At 40.3% G+C, this 18360-nt stretch overlaps 1 protein-coding gene across 2 annotated transcripts in view; it reads left to right on the forward strand.

The window, feature by feature from the left end:
- Window positions 1–18360, forward strand: part of CACNA2D3 (calcium voltage-gated channel auxiliary subunit alpha2delta 3) — an 874546-nt gene that overhangs the window by 462455 nt on the left and 393731 nt on the right. The gene's annotated exons all lie outside the window — the stretch shown is intronic.

The raw sequence follows: 18360 nt of genomic DNA on the forward strand, positions 1-18360 counted from the left end.
GTTTCGATGCTCACTGGTTATGAAACATTCCCATTGATTTTCTTTTTCTTTTGCTCTGAGCACAGCCTGTGTTGTCCTTTTCACCCATATTGACACCATTGAAAGCACACAACTCTTGATGAGATTTCAAAGAAAATTGAACCCACTTACTGTATCTCTTGCTGCACTTAGTAAAAGTGATTAAGTAACTGTTGGGAAATATTGGGGTAACTTCCTGGATTAGAAGGTAAGCTTTACAAGGATAAGGACTGTGTTACTCTTGACTGTATCCTTAATTAGCTCTGAGCATTGCCTGCTCCATAAATATATTGTCTGAAACAAAATAAAGGTATGTTAATGGAATAAAAGTTTCCTTTACAATTGGAGCATTCCTGGAAAATTTCCAAGGTACATTTCTATGAAAATCTGTTTTCCTTTGGCCACCTTTAAATATGTCAGTGCCCCCATCACAGCCATCGCCAGTTACCTCCACAGGGCCAGGTGACAACTTAGGTTGAAAGTGTAACTGTGGCTGCAAAAATATCATACCTCCTGGGACTCAACACTGCCATCACTCACTTTATTTGGTTGTACATGCTATGTGGGTACAATAAAATAATGCTCTTCCCCTAGAGAGTAGGTATGGCTTAGGCAGTAGGCAGAGTAGCACTCTGTGACGTTCCATGCATGTGCTAGGGAGAACCGCTGGCCCGGACGGGGAGGGAGTGCCACGGGTGCTATGCTAGATGCAGGGAGTAGAAGTGTGGGCATCTCTGAGGGAGTGAGCTAGAGGATTGGGAGAAATTCATTACAACTGGAACACAGAGTGAGAGGAGAAGTTATACCAGAGTTAATATCCAACCTCCAGTCTGAGGGAGAAGTACACTATAATAAGCTTAGCTTTTAGGAAAGAGAAGCAAGAACCTTGTAGTTCAAAGAACAAGTGTATCCAGGGACTATTTGTTTATGGTTATTTTTTAGGGTAAGGTAGGAAAAAATAAACTTACAGCCAAATTTCTCTAGGGACTTTCTCTTTTGTTGGCCATTGCCTGGGTGTAGAGTTCACCCGCTTACCAATTTTGTAGCATTGGAATATTCCAGAGTCTTAAGAAGGTGTCCAGTGATGGTGCTTGCAACAATCAATAGAAAAGATGCTTAAAATGCTTCCTTCAGGTGGATTCCTACATGTACACAGGCAGTGTGATATTTGGAGATATGAAGTCTAATGAATGAAAAAATTATTAGAGAATGTGAGAAAAGAACTTCATTTAAAATTGCCTTTGAACTTTTGAATGTTGACATTTGAAGTAGTTTTTATTAAAATTAACCTAGACTTTTGATTCTGCCAGTATAGAGTAGCCATATTTTAATCAGATTGCTCCCCTTACAACTGAAAAACCGTGGATATAACACCACCAATGAGTATAGGAAGACATGCAAGGTAGAAAAAAAGTGAACTGCCCAGTCTTAAAGACATGAAGGCAAGTTCCCTGGGTTTCTTATTGATTCCCATGTATCCCAAATAGAGAACTCCAGAAGTTTCCTGCCTGTGCCAAAAACAGGTACACACAAAAATCACACAAACAGAAGCCAGTATTAATAAGAATCAGATGTTGAAATTTAAATTTAAAAAATAATGCTTTAAAAATTGAAATGTTTCAAAAGCACTTAGGAATTCTCTTGAAATAAATGTAAACTATATAAAGTCTCAACAAAGAATTATAAATTATAAAAAAAAGAGCCAAATGGAAATTATAGAACTGAAAAATATAGTCACCAAAATAAAAAGTTCACTGGATCAGCTCAATTGGAGATAACAGAAGATAGAATCAGTAAACTTCAGGACAGATCAATAGAAATTATCCAGCCTCTGCAACAGAGAGAAAATAGATTAGAATGAAACGACAAGAGTCTAAGGGACACGTGAGACAGCAGAGGGCTAGCATTCATGTCATAAACATCTCAGGAGATGAGAGAGTGGGACTGGATAGATATTTAAAAATATATTGGCTGAAAACTTCCCCAGATTAGTGCATGTTCAAGAGGCTGAGCAAATTACAAATTAGATGAATCCAAGTAAATGCATGGGAAGACAGTATAATTAAATATAATTTTGTGTATGTGTGTGTGTATGTGTGTGAAGTCACCTCAGTTCAGTTCAGTTCAGTCGCTCAGTCGTGTCTGACTCTTTGAGACCCCATGGACTGTGGCACGCCAGGCTTCCCTGTCCATCACCAACTTCTGGAGCTTATTCAAACTCATGTCCATCGCATCGGTGATGCCATCCAACCATCTCATCCTCTGTCGTCTCCTTTTCCTCCCACCTTCAATCTTTCCCAGCATCAGGATCTTTTCCAATTAGTTGGTTCTTCACATCAGGTGGCCAAAGTATTGGAGTTTCAGCTTCAGCATCAGTCCTTCCAATGATTATTCAGAACTGATTTCTGTGTATTTAATTAATTGTTAATTAAAGTATATCAAACATATAGTTAAGATCCATTCCTTTGCAAGAGTTATTTACATTTTGATAAGTAGCTCTTCAAGCCTAAAGAGATTCTTGACACTTGGAAATGATTATGTAACAGTATAAATTTCACAGACAGGTATTGGGAAAAAATAAGGAGATAGATCTACTTCCTCAATTGTTGCCATTTTGCTTGCTACCTATTTACAATACTAGTTCTTCGCATCAGGTGGCCAAAGTATTGGAGCTTCAGCTTCAGCATCAGTCCTTCCAGTGAATATTTAGGACTGATTTCCTTTAGGATGGACTGGTTGGATCTCCTTGTAGTCCAAGGGACTCTCAAGAGTCTTTTCCAATACCACAGTTCAAAAGCATCAATTCTTCAGTGCTCAGCTTTCTTTATGGTCCAACTCTCACATCCATACATGACTACTGTAAAAACCATAGCTTTAACTAGACAGACCTCTGTTGGCAAAGTAATGTCTCTGCTTTTTAATAAGCTGTCTAGATAGGTCATAACTCTTCTTCCAAGGAGCAAGTGTCTTTTAATTTCATGGCTGCAGTCACCATTTGCAGTGATTTTGGAGCCCAAGAAAAGAAAGTCTGTCACTGTTTCTACTGTTTCCCTATCTATTTGCCATGAAGTGATGGGACCAGATGCCATGATCTTCGTTTTCTGAATGTTGAGCTTTAAACTAACTTTTTACTTTCCTCTTTCACTTTCATCAAAAGGCTGTTTAAATCTTCTTCACTTTCTGCCATAAGGGTGGTATCATCTACATCTCTGAGGTTATTGATATTTCTCCTGGCAATCTTGATTCCAGCTTGTGCTTCATCCAGCTCAGCATTTCTCATGATGTACTCTGCATATAAGTTAAATAAGCAGGGTGACAATATACAGCCTTGATGTACTCCTTTCCCTATTTGGAACCAGTCTGTTGTTCCATGTCCAGTTCTAACTGTTGCTTCTTGACCTGTATACAGATTTCTCAGGAGGCAGGTTAGGTGGTCTGGTATTCCCATCTCTTGAAGAATTTTCCACAGTTTGTTGTGATCTGCACAGTCAAAGGCTTTTGCATAGTCAATAAAGCAGGAATAGTTGTTTTTCTCTCAAGTCACCTCAGTCATGTCTCTTTGTGACCCCATGGACTGTAGCCCACCAGGCTCCACTGTCCATGGAATTTTTCAGGCAAGAATACCGAAGTGTATTGCCATTTCCTTCTCCAGGAGATCTTCCCCACCCAGGGATCCTACATAAGGGGAAAAAAGTGAAATCAGCCAGAGAGAAAGGACATATTATTTAAATTACCAATTTGCATAACAGCAGATTTTTCATATGAAATCATGGAGACCAGAGGGAATTGCCATAGCATTTTTCAAATAATGAAAGAAATGCACTGTCCACCAGTATCCTATATTCAGTGAAAAAATTGTTCATGAATGAAGGAATAAAGACATGTTCAGATGAAGGAAAACTATGAGAATTTTCTTGCCAGCAAACCTGCCATTATTAGAGAATTTCTCCAAGCAGAAAGGAAATAACAGAAAAAAAGCTTGAAGCTTCAGAAATGAAAGAATATTGAATTGGTTAAATTTAGGAGTAAGAATAATATAGTATCTTAATTCTCAGGAGATTTAAAAAAAATTTTTTATTGAGTTCCCAGGTGGCTCTGTGGTAAAGAATCCACCTGCCAAGAAGGAGATGTGGGTTCAGCATCCCTGAGTTGGGAAGATCCCCTGTTGAAGGAAATGGCCAGTATTCTTGCCTGGGAAATCCCATGGACAGAGGATTCTGGTGGGCTATAGTCTGTGGGGTCACAAAAGAGTTAGATGTGATTTAGCAACTAAACAACAATAACAATAGTTGATTTACAATGTTGTTTTAGTTCCTGCTGTACAGCAAAGTGACTTAGTTATACCTATATATATATAAACTTTTTCACTATAGTTTACTCACAGGATTTTGAATTATAGTTCCCTGTGCTATACAGTAGGACTTTGCTATTTATCCATCCTATATATATAATAGTTTGCATCTACTAATCCCACACTCCCAATTCTTCCCTTCCCCCTCCCCCTCTCCTTTGATAACTACAAATCTGTTCTCTATGTCTGTAAGCCTGTTGTTCTTTTGTAGATAAGTTCACTTGTATTGCATTATAGATTTCACAAATGGTATCATATGGCATTTGTCTTTGTCTTTCTTTTTTAAATTTCACGTATGTATTTAGGCTGCACTGGGTCTTTGTTGCTTTCTCTAGTTGCGGCGAAGGGGGCTACTCTTCGTTGTGGTGTGTGAGCTTCTCATTGTGGTGGGTTCTCTTGTTGCAGAGCACGGGCTCTAGGCACACAGGCTCAGTAGTTGCCCTGTGGCATGTGAGATCTTCCTGGACCAGGGATCAAAACCTATGTCCCCTGCCTCAGCGGGCAGATTCTTACCCACTGGGCCATCAGGAAAGTCCCTTGTCTTTCTCTCTCTGACTTACTTTGCTTAGTATGATAATCTCTAGGTCCACCCATGTTGCTGTAAATGCCATTATTTCATTCTTTTTAATGGCGAGTAACAGTTTTGTGTGTGTGTATCACATCTTCTTCATCCATTCATCTGTCAATGGACATTTAAGTTGTTTCCCTGTCTTGGCTATTGTAAACAGTCTTGCTAGGAACATAGGGGTGCGTGTATCTTTTCAAATTATACTTTTATCTGGGTATATGTCCAGGGGTAGGATTGCGGGATCATGTGGTAACTCAGTTTCAGTTTTGGACACACCTCCATACTGTTGTTTATAGTGGCTGTACCAGTTTACAGTCCCATGAACAGTGTGAGAGGGTTCCCTTTCTCCACACCTTCCAAGAGTCTCAAATCATATTTGATAATTGAAACAAGAATTATAGCTTCATCTGATGTGGTGCCCAATATCTGTTGAGGAAATTCTTAAGACAGTTATATTTGAAAGTGTGGAAGGTAAAGGAGCCTAATTAGAAATAAGATTTCTATATTTCACTGTAAGTAGTAAATGCTGATATCAATAGAATGTGATAAATTGCATATTTATATTATAGTACCTAGAGCAACCATTGTGAAAACAATAAAATGAGCAATACTTAAAAAGTAATTAAAAATTAATAAATATATAAATAAATAAATTGCATTTTCAGGGGGCAAGAAACCGGATGTGAATATTGACCTGTCAAATTGCTCATGCTTTGGTGAAATTCAGAAGGTGGTGTTCTAATCTTAACATATGCCTTGCACAAATATTGTTATGTTGTATTTTGTATTGCAAAAATGAGCTGCTTCTTTTAGGAAAATCAAAAGGTTTATATTTACATCTCAAAATGCTAATTAGTTATTTTTCTTAAAAAAAAGTAGCTCAGAAAAATGTAAGAAAAGAGAATTAGAGATGAGAAATTAAGAAAAAATGAGCAGGTAAAAAAGATAAAAAGGAAGACTCAATCTCTTAACATATCACTAGTTATTTTAAACATGAATGGTCTAGGCACACCAATTAAAAGATAGAGATTGGCCAAGTAGATATGAAAAAATATGAGCCAACCATATGCTTACTACAAGAAATTGGCTTCTAATACAGTGACAAATGTATGTTATAAGTAAAATGATGGGAAAAGATAACTATGCAAGCTTTAAAAGAAATATAAGTGGTTATATTAATATCCAGAGAAGGCAATGGTACCCCACTCCAGTACTCTTGCCTAGAAAATCCCATAGACGGAGGAGCCTGGTAGGCTGCAGTTCATGGGGTCGCTAAGAGTCGACACAACTGAGCGACTTCACTTTCACTTTTCACTTTGCTGCATTGGAGAAGGAAATGGCAACCCACTCCAGTGTTCTTGCCTAGAGAATCCCAAGGAGGGGGGAGCCTGGTGGGCTGCCATCTCTGGGGTCGCACAGAGTTGGACATGACTGAAGCGACTTAGCAGCATATTAATATCAAGTAAACTCATCTTCAGAGCAAAGGAAAATACTAGAGACAAAGGAGCCGTATACAATGATAAGTGTCAATCCACCAGAAAGAAAGAATAATTTTAAGTATGTTTGGACCAAACTATGGAGTTTCAAACACATGAAGCAAAAATTAAGAGTTGAGAGTAGAAATAGAAAAACTTACAGTTATAATTGGGGACTTGTACACTTCACATTTGTGAATTGCTAGACTGTTAAACTGGAAATCATCAGGGCTATGGAGGAGCTGAGCAACACCATCAGTCTATAAGATCTAGCTACCATTCATTGTATCCTTTACCCAACAACAGTCCAATGTATATTCTTTCAAATATATATTGAACATTAGCCAGGATAAAAGAGATCCTGAGAATTCCCTCATGGTCCATTTGTCCTTTGTAGAAGGAAATGGCAACCTACTCCAGTATTCTTGCCAGGAGAATCCTGTGGACAGAGGACCTTGGCGGGCTACAGTCCATAGGGTAGCAGAGTCAGATGCGACTGAAGTGACTTAAATGCACTGCCAGCAGTTAAGACTGTGGACTTCTGGCACTTTCCTGGCAATTCAGGGGTTAAGACTCCATGCTTCCAATGCAGGGAGTGTGGGTTCAACCCCTGTCAGGGAACTAGATCTTACATGCCATGGGACATGGCCAAAACTCAAAAGGTAAAAGACTGTGCTTCCACTGCTGGGGGCCCAGGTTCAATCCCTGCTTGGGGAACTAGGATCCCACATGCCACACAGCCAAAAAAGTAAAAGAAATGATAGACCTTGGGTCATAATACAAAGCTCAGCAAGTGTAAAGGAGTTAAAATGATGCAGAGTATTTTTTATGATTATAATGGAATCAAATTAGAAATAATTAGCATAAAGACATCAGAAAAATCTCTATAAACATTTCTATAATATAATAATATACTGCTAAATAATTAATGTGTCACCAAGAACATCTCGGAGGTGATTTTAAAAATATAAAGCTGAATGAAAATGAAAAGACAATGTATCAAAATGTGTGGGACAAAGCTATAACAGCATCCAGAGGGAAATTTATAGCACTGAATTCTTACATTAAAGAGGAATGCCTCACAATAATAATTTAACTTTTACCAAAAGTAACTAGAAAAAGAAGAGCAAAATAAACCTAAAGCAAACAGAAGGAAAGAAATAATAAAGAGCCGAAATATTCTGCCAGGAGACCCAGGTTTGATCTCTGGGATGAGACAATTCCCTGTAAAAGGAAATGGCAGCCCACTCCAGTATTCTTATCTGGAAAGTCTCATGGACAGAGGAGCCCAGCGAGCTACAGTCCATGGGGTCATAAAAGAGTCGGACACAACTGAGTGTCTAAACAGCAACAACAGAAATCAATTAGAGGTATACCTCATTTTATTTTGCTTCAATTTGTTGCATTTTGTAATAACATTGCGGTTTTAGCAACCCTGCATCAAGAAAGTGTTGGCACTGTTTTTACAACAGTTATGGTGATCTGTGATAAGTGATCTTTGATATTAGTAATCTAATTGTTTTGTGATGCTACAAACTGGACCCACTTAAGATGGTGAACTTGGTCAGTAAAAGTTTTGTGAAAGTCACTCAGTTATGTTTGACTCTTTGCGACCCCATGGACTATACAGTCCACAAAATTCTCCAAGCCAGAATACTGGCGTGTGTATCCTTTCCCTTGTCCAGGGGATCTTCCAAACCCAGGGATCAAACCAAGGTCTCCCTCATTGCAGGTGGATTCTTTACCGTCTTTGAGCCACAAGGGAAGCTCAAATGTTCTGTGGTTTAGTGCAGTTCCAGCAAGGTTTTTGTAGACATAGACAAGGAGATTCTAAAGTTTGCACAGAAGGGCCCTAAAATGATAGACAGTCTTGAAAAGGAAGGAAGGGTTATCCCCACTGTCCCCAGTGCACCCCTGTGTGTCTTCTGTTGACTTTATTCTGCAAGATCAGGTGCCCATTCTGGATCCATAATTGCATCTCCAGTGGGTGGAACAGCCCAACCAGCAGCCTAGTCTGGGTGGCTACAGCTGTGGGAAGGAAGCAGGCCTGTGTTGGACAGATCTACTTGGTTTTCCAGAATGAAAGACTGGGCAACTAGGCCAGTACCTATGAGGTTGATGCTCGGTAGGAGTATTAATGCATAAATGGATGAATAGATAAGCTCCCTGGCAAAGGATTCTCGCTGAGCAGTTTTTCTTTCATGTCAATAGAAGGTCCACAAAATGCTGAAAACAAAAGCACGAAATGAATTACATTTGAATATAATCAGAACATTCTGAACTTGATTGTGAATGAAATTATCTGATTCCAGAGTTGACATTCCTTACTACGCTGTCTAGTTCAGTCCAGTACCCTGAATGGCAACTTTGATGCCATTTTCTCTTGTTCTTTTTAAAATAGGGGTTGGGATTATGGTCTGTAAAAACTGTGTATAACTGGCATTGTGCATACACATTGATGCTAGCTTTCCATCCTGTTAGTTCAGTGATTCTGACTAAAATGTGTCAAATCCTTTGGAATATTTCATTCTTCGCTCGAAAACTCCATTTACCTCCTGAGAAGTTCTCATGACAGTGAAATAACAGATCCTTTCTTACTCTGTCATCTTTTAACTATTTCCCTGATGGCTACTGAAATGCGACTTGCAGTTAATGAAAGGGCTTCTACAAGGTGACACCTGGGATTATTATGTTATGTACCTTTAGTCCAATAGCAGCTAACTCTGGTTTCCAAATATTTAGATGACCTCCTAAAAATTTCAAAGCTGGATACTTTTAATTAAAGCAGTATTGGATAAAATTCACTTTCAAAATTTAAAAGAAGAATGAGAGCCTCTTGATGTCATGAAATAAAAGAAAATGTTAGAGCAAAAACACTGGCCTTGGACAGAATAAATAGTCCTGTTTCACAGATTTCCTGTGATTTTGCTTGACAGGGCCCATGACACATCATTCCTGAAGAAGTGATCTTGAAGTTCTGTTAAGCTTTTGTCTTTTAAAGGCATTGTTTACTGTCTAGAGAGAATTTTCTTTTGCTGCTTTATGTAGCAAATAACTGAAATATTTTTTCTTTAAGGAAAGAGAAACCATGACAAATTGGGTGAGCCTGGAGTTTAAATATAACATTTAAATGAGTAAATTCTTGTCCTGATTTACTTCAGGCCTTCTGAAGCATTCATCAGACCTTAAAATGAGCCTCCTATGGTCTCTCTCTGGGATGGGAAGGAAGATTAGTGATATGGTTTTTCTCTGGTTTTATAATGAAGATGTTCTAAAATCCACTGAATTTCATGGCTCTGTTTAAGATGCATTTCTATTTATTTCTAAATCAACTATCTTAGAAACCCATGTCACTCTCATCTTTCTCCAAAGTTTTGATCTTTTCCTGTGGGATCAGGAGACACTGAACTTCTGTGAATTAACAAAAATACACATCAGAGTTGCTGAATTTTCCCTAGTATTGTTTCTGCCAGCGTGAACTTTGTCAAAAGAAGTATCCTGGATTCTGAAACTTCCCACTTCTCATGGCTTCATGGGCATCCAGTGAACAAGTGGGTGTCCATTGTACAAATTTGCCAATGTTACAGGAGTGAGGGGTATGTTATGAACTCTAAGTACAAAGTAACCCTGCTGCCCAAACACCAAGGGAGAGAAAATTGCAGAGTAAACACACACTAAGCCAGTTTTATTCAATTTAGAGTTAATAAAATGTAGTAAGAATTGCATTGCTTTAAAAAATGTCATAGTACATTAAAAATCCAGAGAAAATTTCAAAATAGTTTAAATGGAAGCAAAGATTTTTAGATCTAGTATAACTTAACACAGTGCAGCTCTCAACAAGAATAAGGTAGGTTTACGTATTTTACCACGAAAGACTGACCGTGGTCTAGTCTGTAGTTAGGTGAACTACAAGCATGATGTTGAATAGATCTCTAGAACTTGTCTTGAAATGCTGAACTGTTGGTCCCCTCCTTATTGTCTTCCATCCCATGCCTCTCGTTTATCTATCCATTTTACCCCCCACCCCTGTTCTCCATCATCTCTTTCTCTCCCTCCCCCTTCCTTCCCTCTTTCTTTCCTTTTCTAGTCATATTAAAATCTCTATAGCCTGGAAGTCAGTGTGAACCCTCTAAAACCTTACATATGTTCTGTTTTCCATCGGGAACATACAGATATTTTTTTCCTTCATGTTCTCCCGCATCTCTTGTGCCCAGTTAACTTTTTCACCCTCTGGCCTCAGATAAAATAACAGTGCCCTTTGGGGTTTCCCCATGAGGCCATGTGGTGATCTGGCTTCTCTCTTCCCTTCCCAGTGGCCAGAGTCTTCTTGATGATGTTGTATTTGCCACTGTTTCTATTGCATCCAGCGTAGGGCCAGGCCATCCATAAAGAGCACTTTAATGGAGGAAACACTTGATTCTTCAGATCAAGTCAGCCTCCTGATCAAAGCCCTTCCAAGACTTCCTATTCCACCTAAAATGAAACCTAACCTCCTTTATAGTGAGTACAATGCCTGCTGACTACCATGTACTCTTTCTTCATCCACTCAGGGCATGGAGTAGATTTCTTTGTCATCACACTCTACAGCATGCCCATTACCACCTCAGTAGGGCCTCAGCACCAACTCCTCCTCCTAGAAAAAGAAGCGTTCATTTTTGGTTAGATCTTAGTCCAGAGGTCACCTTCTCTGACCCCTCCTCCATGTGACCTTACTCTGACTCATGTGAGCCCTTGTGACAGATGTTCCTTTCTTTTTATTTACTTGTTCATTTGTCTGTCACTCACTACCTGAAAGACCACTCTGTGGACACTCATGCTCTGTGTTTGATCACTGCTGAATCTCTTATAAGGAGCCCTTGGCCAAGTGTTCAGATACTACTGGCTAAACAGGTGAATGAATGGAGAAAGGAGTATGCATCTTCTCATCCTGCTATAGTTTAAAATGAAGTCTTAGATCTTGAGAGTAAAAGAAAAAGCTCAGTCAGTTCAGTTCAGTTCAGTCGCTCAGTCGTGTCTGACTCTTTGCGACCCCATGAACCGCAGCACGCCAGGCCTCCCTGGCCATCATCAACTCCCGGAGTTCACTCAGACTCACGTCTGTCGAGTTAGTGATGCCATCCAGTCATCTCATCCTCGGTCGTCCCCTTCTTCTCCAGCCCCCAATCCCTCCCAGCATCAGAGTCTTTTCCAGTGAGTCAACTCTTCGCATGAGGTGGCCAAAGTACTGGAGTTTCAGCTTTAGCATCATTCCTTCCAAAGAAATCCCAGGACTGATCTCCTTCAGAATGGATTGCTAGGGGTAGGCAAACTGACAGCTGGAAAATGGAAACTTATAGCCTGATTTTGCAAGGAAAAAAGGCCAAAGCTGGTTTCGATGGAAACAACTGAGAGTATATAAGCAACAGCTTGGAGTGTCTAGGATTTTGATGAAAGTTAGAGCAGTATACTTCATCTACCAGAATTACTGTTTAGCATGACAGTGTTGAGTTGTTGGGGTGAATTGAAGTTCATATCAATAGTCTCTATTTTGGAGAGAGAAGTAGTATTAGAGGTAAAAATGCCTAATTGTTAAGAACCAAATTAATGTGGCTGTCAGTCTGGCCACAGTGAGCAGCGACCAGGCAGTGTGTGTCACCTCACCTCTGTCACACAGGTGGCTTCCTCTGTCCCCTTCCTTCTTGTACAATCACATAGGATTCTGGCAAGGTTTAATGGGAAAACAGCATTAGGGTGTTTTGCAGGGCCAGCATCTTAACAAATTTGAGTAATTGATTATTTACTTAAGTAATAATGATTATTAATGATTTGTTAAGTTTCTCTACCCCACATTTTAACATAGAGAAAGATGGAGAATATAAAAAATAAACTGCGGTTCTCAGAACAAGCCACTTCCCAGAGCATCTCTCCCAGAGCGACCAGCCCTTCTGCATGAAATTCTCATGTTCATACATACCACCAAGCTTATCCACCTTTTGACATTTTTAGTGGGAACACTCAAATGGTTAAGCTAGAATATGCTGTCCATGATTTCACAAATATTTAGTCAACAGTCATGGGAATTGTACCTTGCAAAGTGGCACAGAAACAGGTCAGCACTTGGAGGCAGACATATGGGCTATGCCATCATCGTAAATAGAGCAACCTAAGTTATTTTTATGGCAAGTGTCGCTGATGTGAAAATAGAAAAGAAAGTACAAATGACATAAGGTCCTACAGTACATGGTAAAATCCTGCCTTTTTGAGTGGCAAGTGCAGCCACCTTAGCTATTCTGCTATAGCGTACTAGAACATTGTGAATGTCAAGGTGATGGGAACCCAGCCATGCCTCCCTCACACATCAACACATCAGTTATGACTCCTTAATTTCCAGAGCCTCATCTTCTCTCTCCTTCCCCTGAATCATCACTGATTCTGGGACAGAAAGGCTCATCCTGCAATCTCTTATTTTGGACAAAATGAATCCAGAGCAACTTGATCAGAATAAAAAGCTATTATGAGCAACCTTATTAAATTACTATTTTTGTAGGCAAAAAATGGTCTGATAGTTCAGCATTTCACTTATTTATTATGGACAGTGCCTGTTAGTAGGGCTGCAACATTAGGTGTACCCTATTAGCCTGTTTGCTCCCAATAGGTCATGCGGCTGATTCATTTAATCACTATTAATTGTATAAATTAACTGTACAGGAACCTAGATGCAAATAAAGTAACTAATTAATAAGAAAAAAACAAAAACAATCTGGCAGTCAGAACAATGGGCTTTCATATGCAGATTACCCCAGCAGTGTGAAACACGGCCCTTCAGTCAGCTCTCTAATTTAGATTATTTCTGAGGGATTAAACCTCTTACTTTTGCCGGATTTGGTTAAAATGACCTATGAGAAACCCCTGAAAGTCTTAAAGCCGTGTGACTTCACTTTGTGATGTTGCTTTAGTCTGTGTATGGATGTCAGGCCATCCAAGTATTAACTAGCACTCTGGCCACATGGGCAGAGCCCGCGGACAGTAGGGAGCTGCCAGGGTCTCTGCCTCAGCTGCTGCCACTGAGCCTGGGGAGGACCATCCAGATGCCAGGCCCAGAGCCTCCACTCTGCCTGCCAAGGCCCTGGTGGTGAAAGCCAGCTGGCACAGGCTGTGTACAACCCTCGAGTTTGCAGCCAGTTAGTTGCCCGAAACACTTTGGAATCAGATCGGCCCTGAAGGCATTTCTCTGGAAGGAGCTGTTATCTGACTTCAGTTCTGCATCGTCAATCATTGTCTGATGCAGCCTGTCCCTTGCCTGGGTGTGTGTGAGGGGAGGTACAATGGCACACTTGGTTAGAGGACTCAACAACTAACAGCAGGAGGTTTCTGCAGCCTTACTCCCTCCAGCCTAAGCCCCCTGAGCTGGCTTCACACATTGTGTGTGCCCTGTTGCTAATTCGAGATCACTCCTCTCCATGAAAGGCATTCAGTGCACAAAGTGGAAGGTGTTTTTGCTTCTGTAGCTGCCTCTTATCTTTAGAGAGAGAAGATGTTCTTCCGTCTGTAATACTTAAAAAGATTTGCTTTAAGTCTAGCAGATTTCTAGAGTATTTGCTGTAAACTCTTACTGGATTGAGCTGGATTGACCTCATTTAGCAGCTCGCTGGGTCTTGGAGGGGAGTATCTAGCACAAATCAGTGTGCCTTGGTTGAAACTGCTATCTCATGATAATTCCACTAGGGAAGTCAGAAAGCTGCATGCCTGGCTTTTTCTCAAGGACTGGTTTGGTTTTAGGGACTACAGACTGCCGAGTACCCAACATAATGGGATGTGCTGTGAGGCACTGAGGGAGCTAACTCATAAATGGAGCCTCCTGCTGTACTTGTTTTTGGCTTTCCCTCCTTGCCAGCTGCATAAGCCTTCCATACCCTGGCTTCACTGTGTGTGCATCTAATGAGCCATGTGTGGAAGCTGCAGGTCTTAAGAAGGGGCAGTTCACTGAGTGCAACTCTGACACAAAGTCTGGAGCCCTCCGTGTCATTCTGCTCCCTGGATGCTGCTCTAGACCTCCTTGCCCAGAGGTTTCTTCACTTGGGACTCATTTTCCTTGATATTAAAATGTTTATCTATCTATTATTTTTTGATGATGCCCTCATCATGTGCCTGAGGTCTTGGACTTGGATTTGTGTGATCCAGAGTAGCTGACCAAAACCAGTAATTCACATTTTTATCATGAACACATCATGTTGGATGAGACTGGTCACGTTTGGCTAAAAGCATTTCAACATAAATAATTTCAAAATTCCCATTCTAGTCATCGGGGTGGTGAATGATTAAAACTTGGCAGCTAGGCATAAGAATCCCAGGAACAACATTAAACAATGTGTAGATTCCTGAGCCCACTGGAGATCTACTGGATTAGAATTTGTCAGCCTGGAGCCACAGGATGTTTTTAACAAGTTGCTGGTACTTCTGTTGCAGTCTGTTCATGAACGTATTATTTAGACATCATTGGGGTCTAGTACAACCCCAAAACTTTTGCTTGAGTCACCCCACAGAAATTAGGTATTCTTGGATTTGTTTGAATGCCGAAGCTTCTTAAGCATGGGTCTTCTGATCTCCCATTACTGTTTCCATTCTAAACCTTGGGAGCCTGACTTCAATATTTGAGTTATTTTTAGAGTTAAAATATTAAATATTTTCATGGTTATAAGATACCTTCTGAATCTCTTCATTTTTTCCTGATATTTGACACCAGATGATTTTAATACCTAGCATGTCAAACTAATAATTGTGAAGGACTCCAGGTACAGTTCTAAGTTAAGGATAAAATGCTGTATTCTTGTTTTATCCTTTTAGGACACTGGGAAATAAAACCAGGCATTGATGAACAAAAGTAGACATTTATGTAGAGACAAAAGTCTGTGAGTGGAGACAGTCTTCCAATACAGTGCCAAGTTCCTGTCCCTGTGTCTGCCCCAAGCCACAGCTGCCATCAGGATTGGCTAAATCATCTGCAGGGCCTAGTACAAAATGAAAATGAGGGGCCACTTGTCCAAAATGTAAGAATTTCAGGATGGTGTCATCAGATCATTAAATCTGGGCCCTTCCAAACATGCATTCTTATGCAAAGCCAGGCCCTGGAATTGGTCTCAAATTATTTAGTTCTGAAAATGAATATTTCCTCTTTTTTATCTCTTTATAAGATGACTTGCAAAGAACATTCACACAATAATAAGGAGAAAAGAGTTCTGAATTATTGTAGAGATTTTTGAGGTTGAGTTTTAGTGTTTCTGTCTTTTTTTTTTCTTCTGAACCAGTGTTAAATTTGTTTCTACAGGAGGTATCTCTTCTTTACTACCACCTCAGAAGGAGCTTCCATTGGGACCTTTTAAAAAACACCAGCCCCATAATCTGAGATTGCAAACTGGAGTTGAAGCAGTGCAGTGTCGGCTGTTGTTTAGACATTTCCATTATCTGAAGTTGAAGGTTTTTGTGGGTGGTCCCTCTCTGTTGGGTGTCACTCTCAACAAACGTGTAGAAAGAAGAAATAACCACAGATGCAGCCAAGCTTCAATCAGCTCTGCCTTAATTGGCGAGTCAATTGCTTTTGTAGCACAGGCAGAATCAATTAGGGAGGTGGGCTAGGAGACAGCGCTGGCCCTGCCATCCCCCCTGGTGGAGAGTGTGGGTTGTTGGCTCCACCAAGAGGAATAGGTGCTATCGCTGGCCTTATCGTAAACGAGGCTCCAGGACGGCTTAGTTCACCCAACCAACTGTTTTCAGTTCTTTTATTTTTCAAGAATTCCTCCTGCCCTCCAGGCTTTCTCTGCCTCATCTCTCCACTCTCTTTTCTTTCAAGGGCCTGCCCCTCTGAGGTGTCATTGCATGGGTCTTTCTGGTTCCCTTCAAGGCAGGGGTTATCTCTTCTTCCCTTTTCCCCAGCACTCCAGGCCCACAGTCAGGCATCCAGTGGCAACTTGATAGCATGTCTTGTCTATCATGTGGAGCAACCTGGTATTTCTGCAAGTTGAAAGGTGGTTTTGAGGCTAAGATCCCCAAATTTGAAATTCTGTAAATATGGACATGTTAGGAAGAGGGGATTCATTTACAGCAATAAGTCTTTGTCTGTCTAATGATGCTTTCATTTTTAACGTTTCTTTTTATACCAAATAATAAAAATATGGATAAGCAAAAGGAAGAAAAATTTTAAAGTTGCATGTAATCTTAACAAAAAGAACCAACTGTACTGCTGTATTTATCCTGAAGGCCCTTATATCAGATAGTTGTGCTTAAAAAAAAAAAAAGAGTTCTTTAATTGTCCTTTAAAATTATTGCAAGTTGTGATAACCCTTCTAGTCCCTGAAATATTCTTCTAAAATATTTCAGATGACTACAAAACATTTCAGCCTCTTTATTGTTGAAAATACAGTTTGGTTTCCTTTTTTCCCCTGTTTTTATAAACAGTACAGTGATGAGCATCTGTATAAATATTTGAGTATTTGCTTGATTAATTCCCCATAATAAATTCATAGAATTGAAATTGGGTCAAATCATATTTAAGTGTTGCATGAATGTAAGGCCTTTTATATATTTTAGTTTGTCCATTGATTCAACAAGTATTTGAGTGTTTGCCTTGGGTTGGCTAGGTACCATAAGGGTGTTGGGGCCATAACGTGAGCGAGACAGATGAAATGAGACGTCTCCTTTCTCTTGTGGAGATGCCAACTATAAATATACATCTGTTTGTAGCCGAAGTTTCCAGAGCTTGGCACTGTGTTTGGAATGAACTGAAGTTGTGACTTGTATCTGTTCTCATGTAGTGGAGCTGATGAAAGCCTTCTTCCTCCAAGAAGCTAACCTGCGTCAAATCAAGGTTTTTATAAAGTTTATGAAGGATGGACTTGGACCTTCAGAAATAACCAGAAAAATGTGAAGGGTGAGACCTGCCTGTTTACACACATGGCATCTTGCCAGGAGAGACACAAAGCAGGCACATCTGTATAAGTAGCATTTGGACTGTGACTTTCCTCAGTCGCTAGAAGGTTCTAAGACCTGGCTCCCTCAGGAGCCTCACAGGAGGATGATGAACTGATTAGATCAGCAGGGAGTCCTCCTGAACCTTGCCATGTCCCACTGTGCAAAGCTTCCATGGAGGCACTGGTTTTACTTCAGATATTTCCACGTCAGAGAGAAGCATCAGTTCTGGGCTCATCCACCTCATCTTAACATGGGACAGTAAGTGCTTCTGCCATTGAAATGAGGTTATAGTGCAGCCGACTTCCTAGTATGAATTAGTACTCATTGTTCACATCCAGGAGATCTATCTGGTCTCTAATTTGGCACTAGTATTAAACATCTGCTACCTTCAGACACTTCAGTTTGTAATATAAAACATTAAGGACAAACAGGGACTGACTCAGACACAGTTCTATCAGGTCTGTACTTTTTCCTCCAAATGGCAAACATCTGGACCTACCTCTTTAATACCAGCTTTCTTGGGTCATTGTGTTTCCACGTTTGAGAAACACCATCTCACAGTCTGCCTTCCCCACCAAATCTAATCACAGTCTGATTCACTTTGAGATAGTGGTGTCATAAGAAGTGTACAAAGTGCTTCTCTCTGCAGCATGTAGAAGGGAAACATGTGTAGTGAAGAGATAGAAGACACAGGGGAGCTTTCCCCAGGGGAACTAAAGCACAATGTGCCCCTAACATTATAGAAAAAGGTTTCTAGGAAATAGGTAGTCCACGGGGGTCACTTGAGGCCTAGCAGAGAGAGCATTCCCAAGACAAGGCAAGGTGATACTGACGGCCACAGTGTTTATTAGATGCTTTCTGTATACCAGCCTTGGCTTGAGCACTCATGCCATAGATCTATGACATATATGCCCAAAAGATGTTGTAAAATTCAGCCAAGGAATTTCTCAGACTTCGCTGGAGCATGAGAGAATTATCCCAGAGATGAGGGTGAAGGAGGGTTT

Source organism: Oryx dammah, unplaced genomic scaffold, assembly GCF_014754425.2.
Source record: "Oryx dammah isolate SB20612 unplaced genomic scaffold, SCBI_Odam_1.1 HiC_scaffold_9, whole genome shotgun sequence".
In the NCBI taxonomy this organism is placed as follows: Eukaryota; Metazoa; Chordata; class Mammalia; order Artiodactyla; family Bovidae; genus Oryx; species Oryx dammah.